This window comes from Trichomycterus rosablanca, chromosome 2 (assembly GCF_030014385.1).
Source record: "Trichomycterus rosablanca isolate fTriRos1 chromosome 2, fTriRos1.hap1, whole genome shotgun sequence".
Lineage (NCBI taxonomy): Eukaryota > Metazoa > Chordata > Actinopteri > Siluriformes > Trichomycteridae > Trichomycterus > Trichomycterus rosablanca.
Genome location: NC_085989.1, coordinates 49,363,701 through 49,376,615, shown reverse-complemented (window position 1 = coordinate 49,376,615; position 12,915 = coordinate 49,363,701). Strand labels below are relative to the sequence as shown.

Here is a 12,915-nt window from a genome sequence, read left to right as displayed (position 1 = left end):
CATGTCAGTGTCACTGCAGTGCTCATCCATCACCTAAATAATACCTGCTCTGTGGGGGTCCTGACCATTGAAGAACAGCATGGGGGAAGGGGGGGTTTACAATGGGCTAACAAAGCATGTAGAGAAACAGATGGACTACAGTCAGTAATTGTAGAACTACAAAGTGCTTTTATATAGTAAGTGGAGCTGGTAAAGTGGACAGGGAGTGTAGAAACAAGGAGGTGGTTTTAATGTTATGACTGATCAGTGTATATAAATGTTATTTACATGTTTGATTGGAACACAGTTCATAAGGTCAACATCACCAATAAACAACTAGATACGGTCTGACTGTCACAGTGTGTTGATCATACTGGTGTAGGGATTTTTCTGATGTTACTGCAATATCACTGGTGCTGAGGACACAGTTTTGCAAGTAGAATTTTTCTCTATTCTTGCTTGATACGGGACATCAGCTGCTCAACAGTTCGTGGTGGCTGTCGTTCAGCAACATTCAACAGTGGTTTCCGACTGAATTAAATCTCTTCAGATTTCCTGAATCTTTCCACAGTGGTCTGAACAGTAGATGGTTATTTGCAAACACTGAGAAATGTTCTTTTAGAGCTGACTGAAAATTCAATAGTTTTTTTTATTTATTTTAATTTAATATTTATGTGACAATAATTAAAGAAATGTTGTGGAAACCAAATAAAATGGTTTGTTGCCTGATGGCAGCAAGGTGCCATAGAGGGTTAAACCGTGTTTGCTGATTTTTTTATATTTCATTATTTTGCTGGATATACTTTCTCTTCCTCAGATGTTTTGGATTGTTGCCTCGTTGGAGGTCAAAACTACATTTTATTTTTCCTTCTTTAATTTTTTTCCCTTTTTGTTTAACAAACATTTATTTTAAATGTCAGTTTAAAGTCCATGTGAATGCACTCGTCTGTGTGTGGAGTTTGATTTAATCAGATGCATGATACTGTACTAATCTTCTCTAATCTTTACTACCATATTTTTTTTAAAGTGTGTGTGTTGGGTGGGTGAAAAAGAAGAAAACAGATTGAAATAATTTGATCCTGTCTGGTGTGGATTATTTAAGGCTTATGTAGAAATGAGTGTGTGTGTGTAGGTGGGTGATTGTTATGAGAGGCCGTGTAGGCCATAATTCTAAGTTGAATTCTCTCACACACACCATCATACTCTCTCACACACACTATCATACTCTCTCACACACACCATCATACTCTCTCACACACACCATCATACTCTCTCACACACTATCATACTCTCTCACACACACCATCATACTCTCTCACACACACCATCATACTCTCTCACACACACCATCATACTCTCTCACACACACTATCATACTCTCTCACACACACCATCATACTCTCACACACACTATCATACTCTCTCACACACACCATCATACTCTCTCACACACACTATCATACTCTCTCACACACACCATCATACTCTCTCACACACACTATCATACTTTCTCACACACACTATCATACTCTCTCTCACACACACCATCATACTCTCTCACACACACCATCATACTCTCTCACACACCATCAAGGTGTTAAAAGGAGGCCAGGAAGGAGGACAGGAAGTCAGATTGGCTTACAGCTGTAAGAACAGAGCCTGCACATAAATTGGTCTACAAAAAACATTTAAATCTGGCAGCAGACCTTTTAACAATGACTACACTTTTGTTGAGCTTTGTTGAACTAGCCATGATATTTCTACTTTCTACCTTTTTTACAAGGTCACTTTGGTTTGTGGAAATAAATGGTAATGAGGAGGACATACATGTTTTACTATTTTTGTCCATCACAATGAGATGCATTTAGAACATTGAAAGGAAAACTGACAGCATGGGACATACCAGCATGATTCTGGAAATATTATTTTGTGAGCTTAATGGATAAACACTGACAACTTTTTACTTTCTTTTAATTAGCCCGCAGTTAGAAGGAGGTGACAGTCAATGAAGTTTGGGTACACTGGAGGCACATTATGCATGTTTTTGTTCCCTAAAAAATTTATAGGAAAACTCAATATCAGTAGAAATTAGACATAGGGATATATTTTCTCCAAGATTACCTCCAACAATCAGAACTGGTCATCCTACATAAACAAATTACCTTCGGTTTGTCTCTTGAAATTCGTTGCTAAAGAATAGCTGTATGCTTTGGAATCATCAGGAGGAAATTATACAGGCACAAATAGCAACTTCAAATTGGTTAACTGACGTGTGTGTGTGTGTGTGAGAGAGAGCATACAGCAATGTCTGCGACTTTGGCTGACATTGTTAATAAGATTCTTCAAATCACCCCAAATGCAGATGAAAGGTACGTGCTAGGAGGACAACAGTCTTGCAACATCAGAAAACAGCGCTGGCATGCGCTGCAGGTGCTGGACCCAAATGGACATGCCTTCCATCACGGGTGTGCAACTGGCCAAAGAATTTACAATGTTCAAATTCCAAATTAGAGTTATTTGTGATAGTAATTAAAACATCATAATGTATTTCTGATAAATGAAACAATGCAGTAATGTTAAAAAAAACAAAAAAAAACAAAAAAAAACGAGGACACCCCATATAATATTTAGATATTTATTATCAAGTTATGGACAGGTCAGGAAATCACTATTATACTGGTTAACAAAGATCTTGTCCCAAGCAAACAAATGTTTCTTATTTATTGTTGCATGCAGAAACCAAATATTTCAGAACAGTCTCAACAGCAAATAATCTGTCACTCAGGTGGATTAAGGTATCCTTAGTCCTTGTAGTCATACAATGACTGGTGTGGTACTTCTGTGGTCACTAGATGCTGTTGTCGTGTCAACCTCCACACCACTGTCCTCTAAATCTGTGATGACAAACTAAAAACAAACAAAACAAACACACACAATGCATTTAGAAAATGTTGGGGGTTAGCCTATTGCCAAACCATGAAATCTAAATGCTACAAATTACTTATTATTATTAATAATATGCAATATAAACATACTGCTTACATTATTTTTAAATAACTTACCGTAAATGTGTCATTGTCTAATGTACACTGCCTTTGATGTAAATGTATTGTCAATCATGAAGCCATTTAGTTTCTGGCCCTCGTGCAACTTTGGTGAAACCAGTTTGTTTCCTCATGCCATCAAAAGTTCAATACTGAAATCACAAAAATTGAATTTAGTTTCAAAACCAGTCTATAGCAATTCACCCAATACAATCAAATATTTAGAGAACAGTTACTCAAGAGAGCTTGGTCTCAATCTATAATGAATTACATTTTCTGTAATAAAAGAAATATAACAAACTTTAATAGTACAAGTGACTAAGTTAGAATGAGCACTGAGACAGATTTTGAAATGTTAGACTGTAAGTCTGTAGCTTTCCATGTGCAGCAGCTTGTTTATGATTGTGTATACAAAATGAATATATATTTTATTTTACTTATTAAGACCTACATAGGGAAGAGTCCAAAAGTTCCATGTAATTCGACTCGAATGTAGTGACACATTAATGTGGAGCAACTATAGCCATTAAAATGATAAAGTAAATTTATTTATTGTTCTTTAAGAAAGCTTCCAAAACAAAGTTTCTTATAAATGTGCTTTATGAGAACTCACTTACTTAGTTTGGCATTACTAGAACGTTTAAAACGTGTAATTTGCAGACGGTCCCTTACAAAGACGAATATTTATAAAATATCCCAATCTAAACCCGACTCTATCAGAAGCTAAATGAGTTTAATCATGTTTAGTGAACTCACCTGTCCCCTGACTCTGGAGCCTCTGCTCTCTGTGGTTGGGTCTGATATGGAGCTCGCAGCACTCGGCTGATGGTTCGGATATAAAGCTTCACCGCATCTCTTCCTCCGCGGCCGCGTTTAGACTCCTGTCGGGCTGTCGGGTTTAAATCCACATTTCTGACATGGATGTGGCAGCGGTGGAAAAGTTTAAAATGTTAACAGGCCGATGCTCCATTGATTCTCTCTCGGTCCACTATCCTCTCCTATCAGTAATAATGAGGAAGGCGGGACATGTCTGTGAAATCCCGCGTCTTCCACCAATCAGGTACTGAGAATTTAATATTACTTCCGTTTCAATCAAACTCGTTTCCGTATCAATCAAACTCTCTCACACACACTATCATACTCTCACACACACACCATCAAACTCTCTCACACATACAACTATTCTTATTCACATGCACTATCATTCTGTTCCATAAACATGATTATTTGCATTCACATACACTATTTATTACGCTTACATATAATAATATTCTCTTACACATACAGTAGATCTTTGTTTTACATAGCTATAGTTATATGTGCAAGAGAGAATAGTGCTGTGTGTATGAGAGTATAATAGTAAATAAAAGAAAGTGTGATTATAGTTGTAAGAGGGTATAGTAGTATATGTGAAAGAGTATAGTAAACCATGTATGAGAGTATGATGGTGTGTGTGTGAGAGTATGATGGTGTGTGTGTGAGAGTATGATGGTGTGTGTGTGAGAGTATGATGGTGTGTGTGTGAGAGTATGATGGTGTGTGTGTGTGAGAGTATGATGGTGTGTGTGTGAGAGTATGATGGTGTGTGTGTGAGAGTATGATGGTGTGTGTGAGAGAGTATGATGGTGTGTGTGTGAGAGTATGATGGTGTGTGTGTGAGAGTATGATGGTGTGTGTGTGAGAGTATGATGGTGTGTGTGAGAGAATTCAACTTAGAATTATGGCCTACACGGCCTCTCATAGATTGTGTTATTGTCTTAATAAAGTGATGCAGGAGCAGCTGGAAATGCAGGAATAAACATATATTGCATCAAAATGTAAGTAGATGATGAACACCACAAATACTATTGATGATTTAATATTATTAAATGCACCATGTATATATGTGTGTGTGTGTGTGTGTAGTATGTATGTATGTATATAATATGAAGCCGATCACTGTAGCTGAGATTCAGAGTGCCAAATTACACATTTCACTTCTTTTCCTGACACACAAAAAAATAGCATGTACTTTTGACAAAATAGTAATTGAATAAATGAAGTAAGTGTGGTGTGTTGGAACAAGTTGCCCACCCCATACATCATAATAATGTCACTAGGAACTTAATGAAGACTTTACACATGGAAAAGTATCAAAACACGTGCATATATGCCAAGTAATGTTTCTTTTTTTTTTTAGCTTTATTAAACATAAAGTATTTGGAGTTTGCTGTAAATGCTGGTGTCTACATCTATTTGATAATGAACAAATATCTTTTTTTTTTATCAACTTACAGTACTGTGACATTATACAGTCTAAGCAATTGAGGGTTAAGATGTAATCCAAGAACCACCAGAAGCTGAGTCTGCCAAGAATTTAAAGCTCTTGGAACTTGAAGGGTGATACTGTTTACAGTCAGACAAGTTTGACCTTGTTATTTATTTGGCCACAAAGAGAAGAGGTGTATTTCTAAGAGAAAAACTAAGGCGGTTAAATCCCAAACACTTTACTTATAGTCAAGCATGATGGGTTTTATTCCATTTTGTTGGAAGTGGATGATCACCTTGAGGAAACCAGAAGGCTGGGATGGAGGCAGGAGAAACTGGCGGGAACTCTGGAGAGGAACCAGGGATGCAGGAGAGAGGAAGGCTAGGGTCAGGAACAAAGGAAGCAGGGAAACTAAACTATAGTTCAAACACCAAGGAGAGCTGAGCAGTGATCACAGATGCATCAACAGATGATCTGGTAAAAAGTGTGTGTGGGGGGGGGGGGGGACTAGAGGCTTATGAAGGCTTGGTAACGAGGAGCTCATTGACACTAGGTGTGTCTAATTAGCAAAGGGAGAGATCTATTGGCTGGGCTGCATAGGCTGGTTAAACTGGTGCAGTTCCGCCTAGCGCCACCAGATGCCGACAAAACTCCATTATTGCAGCATGATGAATAACGTGCACAAACGTGACTCCTGACAAATTGGGCGTTCCAGTTAAACACTGACCTCAAAAACACATCAGAACTGGCTTTGAAGCAGCTAAATCAGGCTAAACCTAATGCATAAGCTTGAAAATAAAGCTAAACAGACTTTTTAGGGTTCTCAGGACCCATGTTTCAGTGTGCCACCCACTTTACCACCTGTATAAATTTGAAGATGAATAGAAGAACGATTACATGAAAGCTTTAGTATTGTGTGTGTCTGTGTGTGTTTTGTAGATGGCCTGCTTATCTCGTCTGCGTTCTCCTCAGCTATCATTCCTGCAGACGTTCTTCTCTCTCATTTTGTCCTTCATCTCTTTGCTCTCATCTCATTGGTGCTCAGGGGTTCAGAAGGTTCCAAAACCGCTGTGCTCTTTATTGCGCCGCCGCACCTGCACACCGTCCGACCTGTTTACCAACGGCTCCGACCAGTTCATCTGGGAAACTGGGGATGACCGATTCATCTTCCCAACATTCCATGCTGGGATCTGGAGCTGCTGTGAGGAAAACATCCACACTGATGTATGGGGTGAGGGAACAGCTTTTTAGCTTGTGGATGCTGGTAAAACCAATCATATTTTTAAAATGAAGAGGACCTTTATTTTTTATATATACATATCCACATATCCTGGCTTGTTTGGAAACTGGGGTCAGAGCTCAGAGTCAGCCATTGTACAGCACCTCTGCAGCTGAGAGGATTAAGCACCTCGCACAGGGCCCAATGTGTCTGCATGGCAGAGACTGGATTCAAGCCCACAACCTTTTGATTAATAGCTCAAAGCTCTAACTACAGTGCCCCGAACTTGGTCATTAGGATTATAATTCAACAATTAAAAGTAAAAAAATGTTTATTTATTATAATTCCAGTATATATATATATATATATATATATATATATATATATATATATATATATATATATATATATATATACTTCACTTTAACACATAAAGTATTTTACCTTTGTGCTTAGAAACAAAAACCAAAATTTAAAAGGGCAAAAGTATTCAGACCACACAGTGTTTTTGTGATTTTTGTGTGTTTACGTCTATAATGTGTGATGCATGGGTTAGTGCATATATATGTGTGTCTGTGTGTTCATGTTTGTAGGTGTATGTGTGTGTATGGATGTATGTGTTTGTGTTTATGTGAGTGTGTATAATTATTCGGTCGAATTGTGTATTACTATTTTTCTCTTGTAGAAGTAAAGTGTCGTGATTTTATGGCTCTGACACCCCCATCAGAAAAAGGTAAACACACACTCACCCAGAATACTCATAAAACCACTGAGTGAACTCTTGTCATTAAAGCATTCAGTAAGACCACTCCTATCAGGATAAATGATCAGTCATAGTCATCAGAATTGAATTGCAGTAACCACTTCCTATGCTAGAAAAATGCTCTTCACACCTGCCCAACCCTTTGCTCAGTTCCTTTGGCTAAGATATAAAGTTAGAAGATCTGCAGGGTATGTACAGTATGTATCACCATTTAAAACTACTGTAGTGCATGTCTAATACATACTGAAATGTTTGATGTTGTGCTTGTTTTACAATGAAATACCATGTTAGATCAGGTGAATCTATATATTGGTATTTAGGTTTGTTTAGATTTATCTAATCCACCACAAATGGTTAATCTACATGCGGGGTAAGAAATAAAAGTCAGATTTTTTCATGTGATTTTGAGAAAAGTCCGTTTGTCATTGGCTACATCCACTTAATGGTGGTAAATCCGGTTCATTTTATGGACTCAGGTTAATCTGAGTCACTCAGTAATGTGATCCGGTTAATCTGAGTCACTTGAGTCCCCCCCCACCACCACCACCCGTCCAATAAATACATTTTTAATTTTAATTTAAATTACACACACCAAAAACAAACAAACACAACTTAAACAAAAATAACAACAAATAGAAGCAAAATTGAAAAAAATTGCAATTCAGTTATAAGGTACCCAGAATTAAAATAGGTTAAATGTAGAACAACCACCAAATAGAAACAATGAAAAATGTGCAAAAGGTATAAGTTGAATATATAAGAATAAAATACAAAAATATAAATAGCAAAAAAATGCATTGTGCCAATTAGAATATAGACTAAGAATTAAATATTTTAATTAGCTATATAAACAAAAACAACCAAGCTGAAAAAAGGCAAAATGTGCAAAAAAGTATATAACAGGGCGGCACGGTGGCTAAGTAGGTACCACTGTCGCCTCACAGCAAGAAGGTCCTGGGTTCGATCACCAGGTGGGGCGGTCCGGGTCCTTTCTGTGTTCTCCCCGTGTCCGTGTGGGTTTCCTCTGGGTGCTCCGGTTTCCTCCCACAGTCCAAAGACATGCAAGTGAGATACTAAATTGTCCATGACTGTGTTAGATATAACCTCGTGAATGATGAACCTTGTGTAATGAGTAACTACCGTTCCTGTCATGAATGTAACCAAAGTGTAAAACATGACGTTACAATCCTAATAAACAAACAAACATTGCGTTCATTCACAAATGCAGGCTTTTTGAACCGTGGGTCCAAAAAGGTGGCTTCTGCCAGTACGTGGACCTTTTCAATCAGTCCACACTGTTTTTTCAATTTCCGGTGAGTCTGATCACTCGCCTTGAGTACTCAGCAGCAGCCAATCAGAGGACTTATAGGATCCGGGTTAATTGAGACCTCGGACTCGTGATTCAGTACGGAGATATGAATCATTAACCCGGGTGATTCAGGAACCGCCCAGCTCTACATCCACTGCGCCACACCTCTTAAAGTAAGTTAAAAAAGGGTGGGACAGCTGCCCCCCAATCAGTAGTTTTTTAGTCACAACAGTTGTTTTTTACAGAAGATTTTACAGAGTTGCTACATTGTTTGGAGTTGTTCAATTGAAGCAGCTGATGCTAATTCATGGGTCAGCTCAATTTTTCAGTTCACTGTCTGTGTTTCATGTTTTACACACAGTTCCTGGTCATGGCGCTGACCAATCTAACTAAACCCTACATTGGGATGCGGATTCAATCATCCACATTTGTGACTCTACCATTGGCCAATTTGCGATCTAACTTGGTTGTGCATACAGAATTCACCCCCTTCACCGGATCACATTTTGGGAGTCTTGACATCCATGCTCAGTGTTCCAACAAAGGAGACAAAGAACTAAACTTTCACCTAAAATCTCTGTGTTTGAACATATTATTGCTACATATGATTTCATCTTCCTTCTCACACTTAAACATGTTAAACTACTGACATGTTAAACTACTGACCTCTAACAGGGAGGTAGAGGTCAGTATTTAGTCTGATTTTGTATTCTTTTATTGTGAAACCACTGTACAAAAATATAATTACAATTTTATTCTGTTTTATTCTCTCACTATCCACCTCTTTGTAGGGATTTTCTGGCTGTGTGTGGTGATGGAGTTGACCTACATTAGTTTACTGAGTATCAGTTGTGTGCTGCTGATGGTTCAGTTGTGTCTGGCTGCTTGGAAGCCATCAGTTCACAGATGGGGTGAACTACTAAATGCTCATGTGTTCACCGTACTGGGAGGTAAACACACTAACACACATTACAGAATGTGTATGCTTCTGTCCCTCAGTGATTGTGGTTTATTCAATCACTCAGCCACACACTTACATTTACATTTACATTTTCAGCATTTAGCAGACGCTTTTATCCAAAGCGACTTACACAATGAGCAATTGAGGGTTAAGGGCCTTGCTCAGGGACCCAACAGTGGCAACTTGGTGGTGGCGGGGCTTGAACCGGCAACCTTCTGTTTACTAGTCCAGTACCTTAACCACTGAGCTATCACTGGCCCACACACTTATAATGTAATTACTAGCTGAGGATTGTGTGTGTTTCTCAGGTTTAGTTGGAATGGTAGGTCACATGATGTTCATGCATGTGTTCCAAGTGACTGTGTCTAGTGGTCCAAAGGACTTCAAACCCCATCGATATGGATACTCCTGGGCTTTTTAGTAAGTTTTTTTCAAGTTTTCTTTTTCCACATGTGTTTTTTTTATGGTACTTTGGTGTCCTTCCACCTTTCAAAAACATGCCAGCTAGTAGATTGGCTGTTTTAAATTGCCCCTTAGTGTGAGAAAATACAGTACATACATGTGTGTTGTAGGGCTGGGCGGTATATCACAAATATCAACATATATGGACACAACTCTTTACAAGTGAATAATTCATTGGAATTGAATCAGAGAGCTGTGCTCTTATCTGTGGTAAAGATTCATTCGTTTTGGTCACTCTACTTAATTATGGTGTCGTGCGTAAACAACTCCATGAATTAGTTTATTTGTTAAAGCGATTCAGTCATGGTCCAATCAGAGCTTCCGAATTCAGATTTTGGGCAGAATTTCAATCTCTCTCTTCATTGGTTGTAGTATAAGTGACAGTTTAGTGAACTGATTAGCAGTTTCAGTTTTTAACTGAGAGAATAAATGATCTAAAACAGGTTTCATTAGTTTGCTGGACAAACACAGTTGAATATTGATTTATATATTCTGGAAATATTCTGGAAACATACAAGATGGCCTCCAAGAAGAAAAACAAGTAGATTACATCTCTAATGCAACAACACACGGATATAGATTTGGTCTCAGTTTGAAAAAGAGAAGCTCAGGTAAGCAGCGGTTATGATTTTATGCTGCTGTGTGGTTAATCTGGTGCTGTTGTTTACCATGCACTGTCAATTTGCAATGATAACAAAGCACCTAATATTGAACTTTTTTGGGATTTTTTTATGCTCATTTATTTGAAGTAAAGTAATATTTTGTGTTTTTAAGACTTATAAACACTATAAGGTAAAATACGAGCAGTGGTCTACATTTGTTTAGTGGTCTACATAAGTTTACATTATATCATATCATATTGTATATCGCCACTTCTCAAAAGCATATCAAGTTATGAGTTTTTTAGTCATATCGCCCAGCCCTAGTGTGTTGCTTTTTGATGGGCTGTCAGTTATTCCTGCCTTGAGCAGGATTTATGAATGAAGACATTTTAAAAAGGCTTTAGAATAATTTAATTAAATATAATTATTAATACATGGGTAAATTTATGGCATTAAATGTAGTGTTGGTGTTTCTCAGCCCTTACTGTCTGTGTAAATCTCCATGTGGGTTTCCTTCTACTTTAAATTTTCTCTGTCCTAATTAGTGGAGAGTGCAAGTGTGTTTCCTCCTTCCAAGTGTGTTGTTTGTTAACTAATAAATGAAAGAAGAAGTGATTGGTAAAGATGGATGAATAATAAATATAACTGTATTGTATCTTCTTCTCTCTCTTGTGTGTTAGCATAGCATGGGTGGCCTTTACCTGCTGTATGAGTGCAGGTGTCTCTACTCTAAACAACTACACAAAGAAGGTGCTGATGTTTGGGACGAAGCCAAAGTCTGACTTCTACCCCTGCAGGAACTTCCTTTCCCATAGCCAGATTTCATTCTGTTATCCCCCTGCACCACCCCCTCCTCCATTGATGCCACCTCCATCCCCACCTCCAGCTCCTCTATCCCCTCTCTCTCCATACTTTAGCCCTCCATCTCCTCCGTTGTTTCCTCCACCGTTTCCTTCATTGTCCCCTCCGTTGGTCCCCCCTGCTCCCCCATCGCCACAATATTCTACTTATCCATCTCACATTCAGTCTCCTCTCTCTTCATCTCTTGCCTGCTCTCCCTCTCCCTCCATCAATCTTTCTATCTCTACCTCCATTCCTTCACTAACCTTCTCTCCTCCACAGCTTTTAGATGAAGAATGCAGCACCCTATAACACTGTACACACATCGACATTCTGATTTACCAAGATTCATCCAGTACAATATAGCCACTTTGTTCTCTCTCACACCTCTAACATGACAGGCAGATATTATGCGTCAATTAGTCCTTTTCCACCGATGCAGAATGGGCTCCATTCTAGTTTGCAAACTTGATTTGAACTGTGAACTTGCATTCGCCAAATTATGCTAGGGTTTTCAGCGTGAACCGTGACGTCATCTGTGGGCATGTCAAATTGTAGAGGTCAGGGTGCTTTCACATGAGAAGCTGCAAAACCGCTTTTGCTGCTGATGTATCATTGTTTTCTTATGGAGTGTGGCAGTCCCTCTTTTTTAAAAATAAAACCACCACACAATGATGACAATTCAACTAAACATAGATATGTGGATGCTTTGGGAGTGTATTTGATATTGATGATTATTTTACACTAATGGAGAAGCGCATCATGCTTCTAATGTGAATGCACTAGAGCACACGTGTCAAACTCAAGGCCCGCGGGCCAAATCCGGCCCTCCACTTAATTTTATGTGCCCCGCGAGAGCTTAAAAGACGTATGTTTGTAAAATCGTGAATAAACTGTGTCTCCCACAATGTATGCCAATTTGGTGACCCGCAAAGTGACCGCATTAGATGGCAGTGTTTCCACATCAGCGTTTAACTGAGGCGGTTTTCCTACAAGTGATGTTGAGAAATATCCAACAAGAGAATATTGAAGCAGAAGGAGGAAATTTAATAAAAGATGGGAAAGTGAAAACAAGTTTGTGTTTTATGAAGAAAAACGTCTCTTGTGTTATGAGGCCTACTAATTACCCACAGCTGCACCTCGTTTAAGGTGTAATGCATAGGACATATAAGAAGGCAGTTGTGGACCAGTCATTGGAGACTATTTTGATTTGGTTTGGTTTTTGACCTTGCTGTCTGTTAGCTAATGTTCATGTTCATGAGTCTTGTTTAAAATTAGTCTTGTTCATGTTTTGTTTTATTCAGTCTATGTTTTTTGTTAGCTTAGCTTAGTGTTTAGGTTCCTGTTTCAAGTGTTTAGCTTTAGCATCTAGCTTAGCATAGGCCACATGTGTTTGTATCTGGACTTGTCTTGTTTAAACGTGTCTTATGTAACTTTGTCTTGTCTTTTGTTATTATTAAACACTTTGTCTAACAGCATCTCTGCAGG

The 12,915-nt window shown here is 38.4% G+C and overlaps 1 long non-coding RNA gene across 2 annotated transcripts; it reads right to left on the bottom strand.

The window, feature by feature from the left end:
• Positions 1 to 2,600: 2,600 nt before the first annotated feature.
• Positions 2,601 to 4,109, bottom strand: LOC134334792 (uncharacterized). Of its 2 annotated transcripts, none has more exons than XR_010015528.1 (3): positions 3,780 to 4,109; positions 3,042 to 3,175; positions 2,601 to 2,886 (listed from the first exon to the last, which is right to left on the bottom strand). It is a non-coding gene; the product is annotated as an uncharacterized LOC134334792 (long non-coding RNA). The 2 variants fall into 2 exon arrangements; XR_010015529.1 differs by having other exon boundaries at positions 2,601 to 2,873; positions 3,780 to 4,106.
• Between the last annotated feature and the right edge of the window lie 8,806 nt (positions 4,110 to 12,915).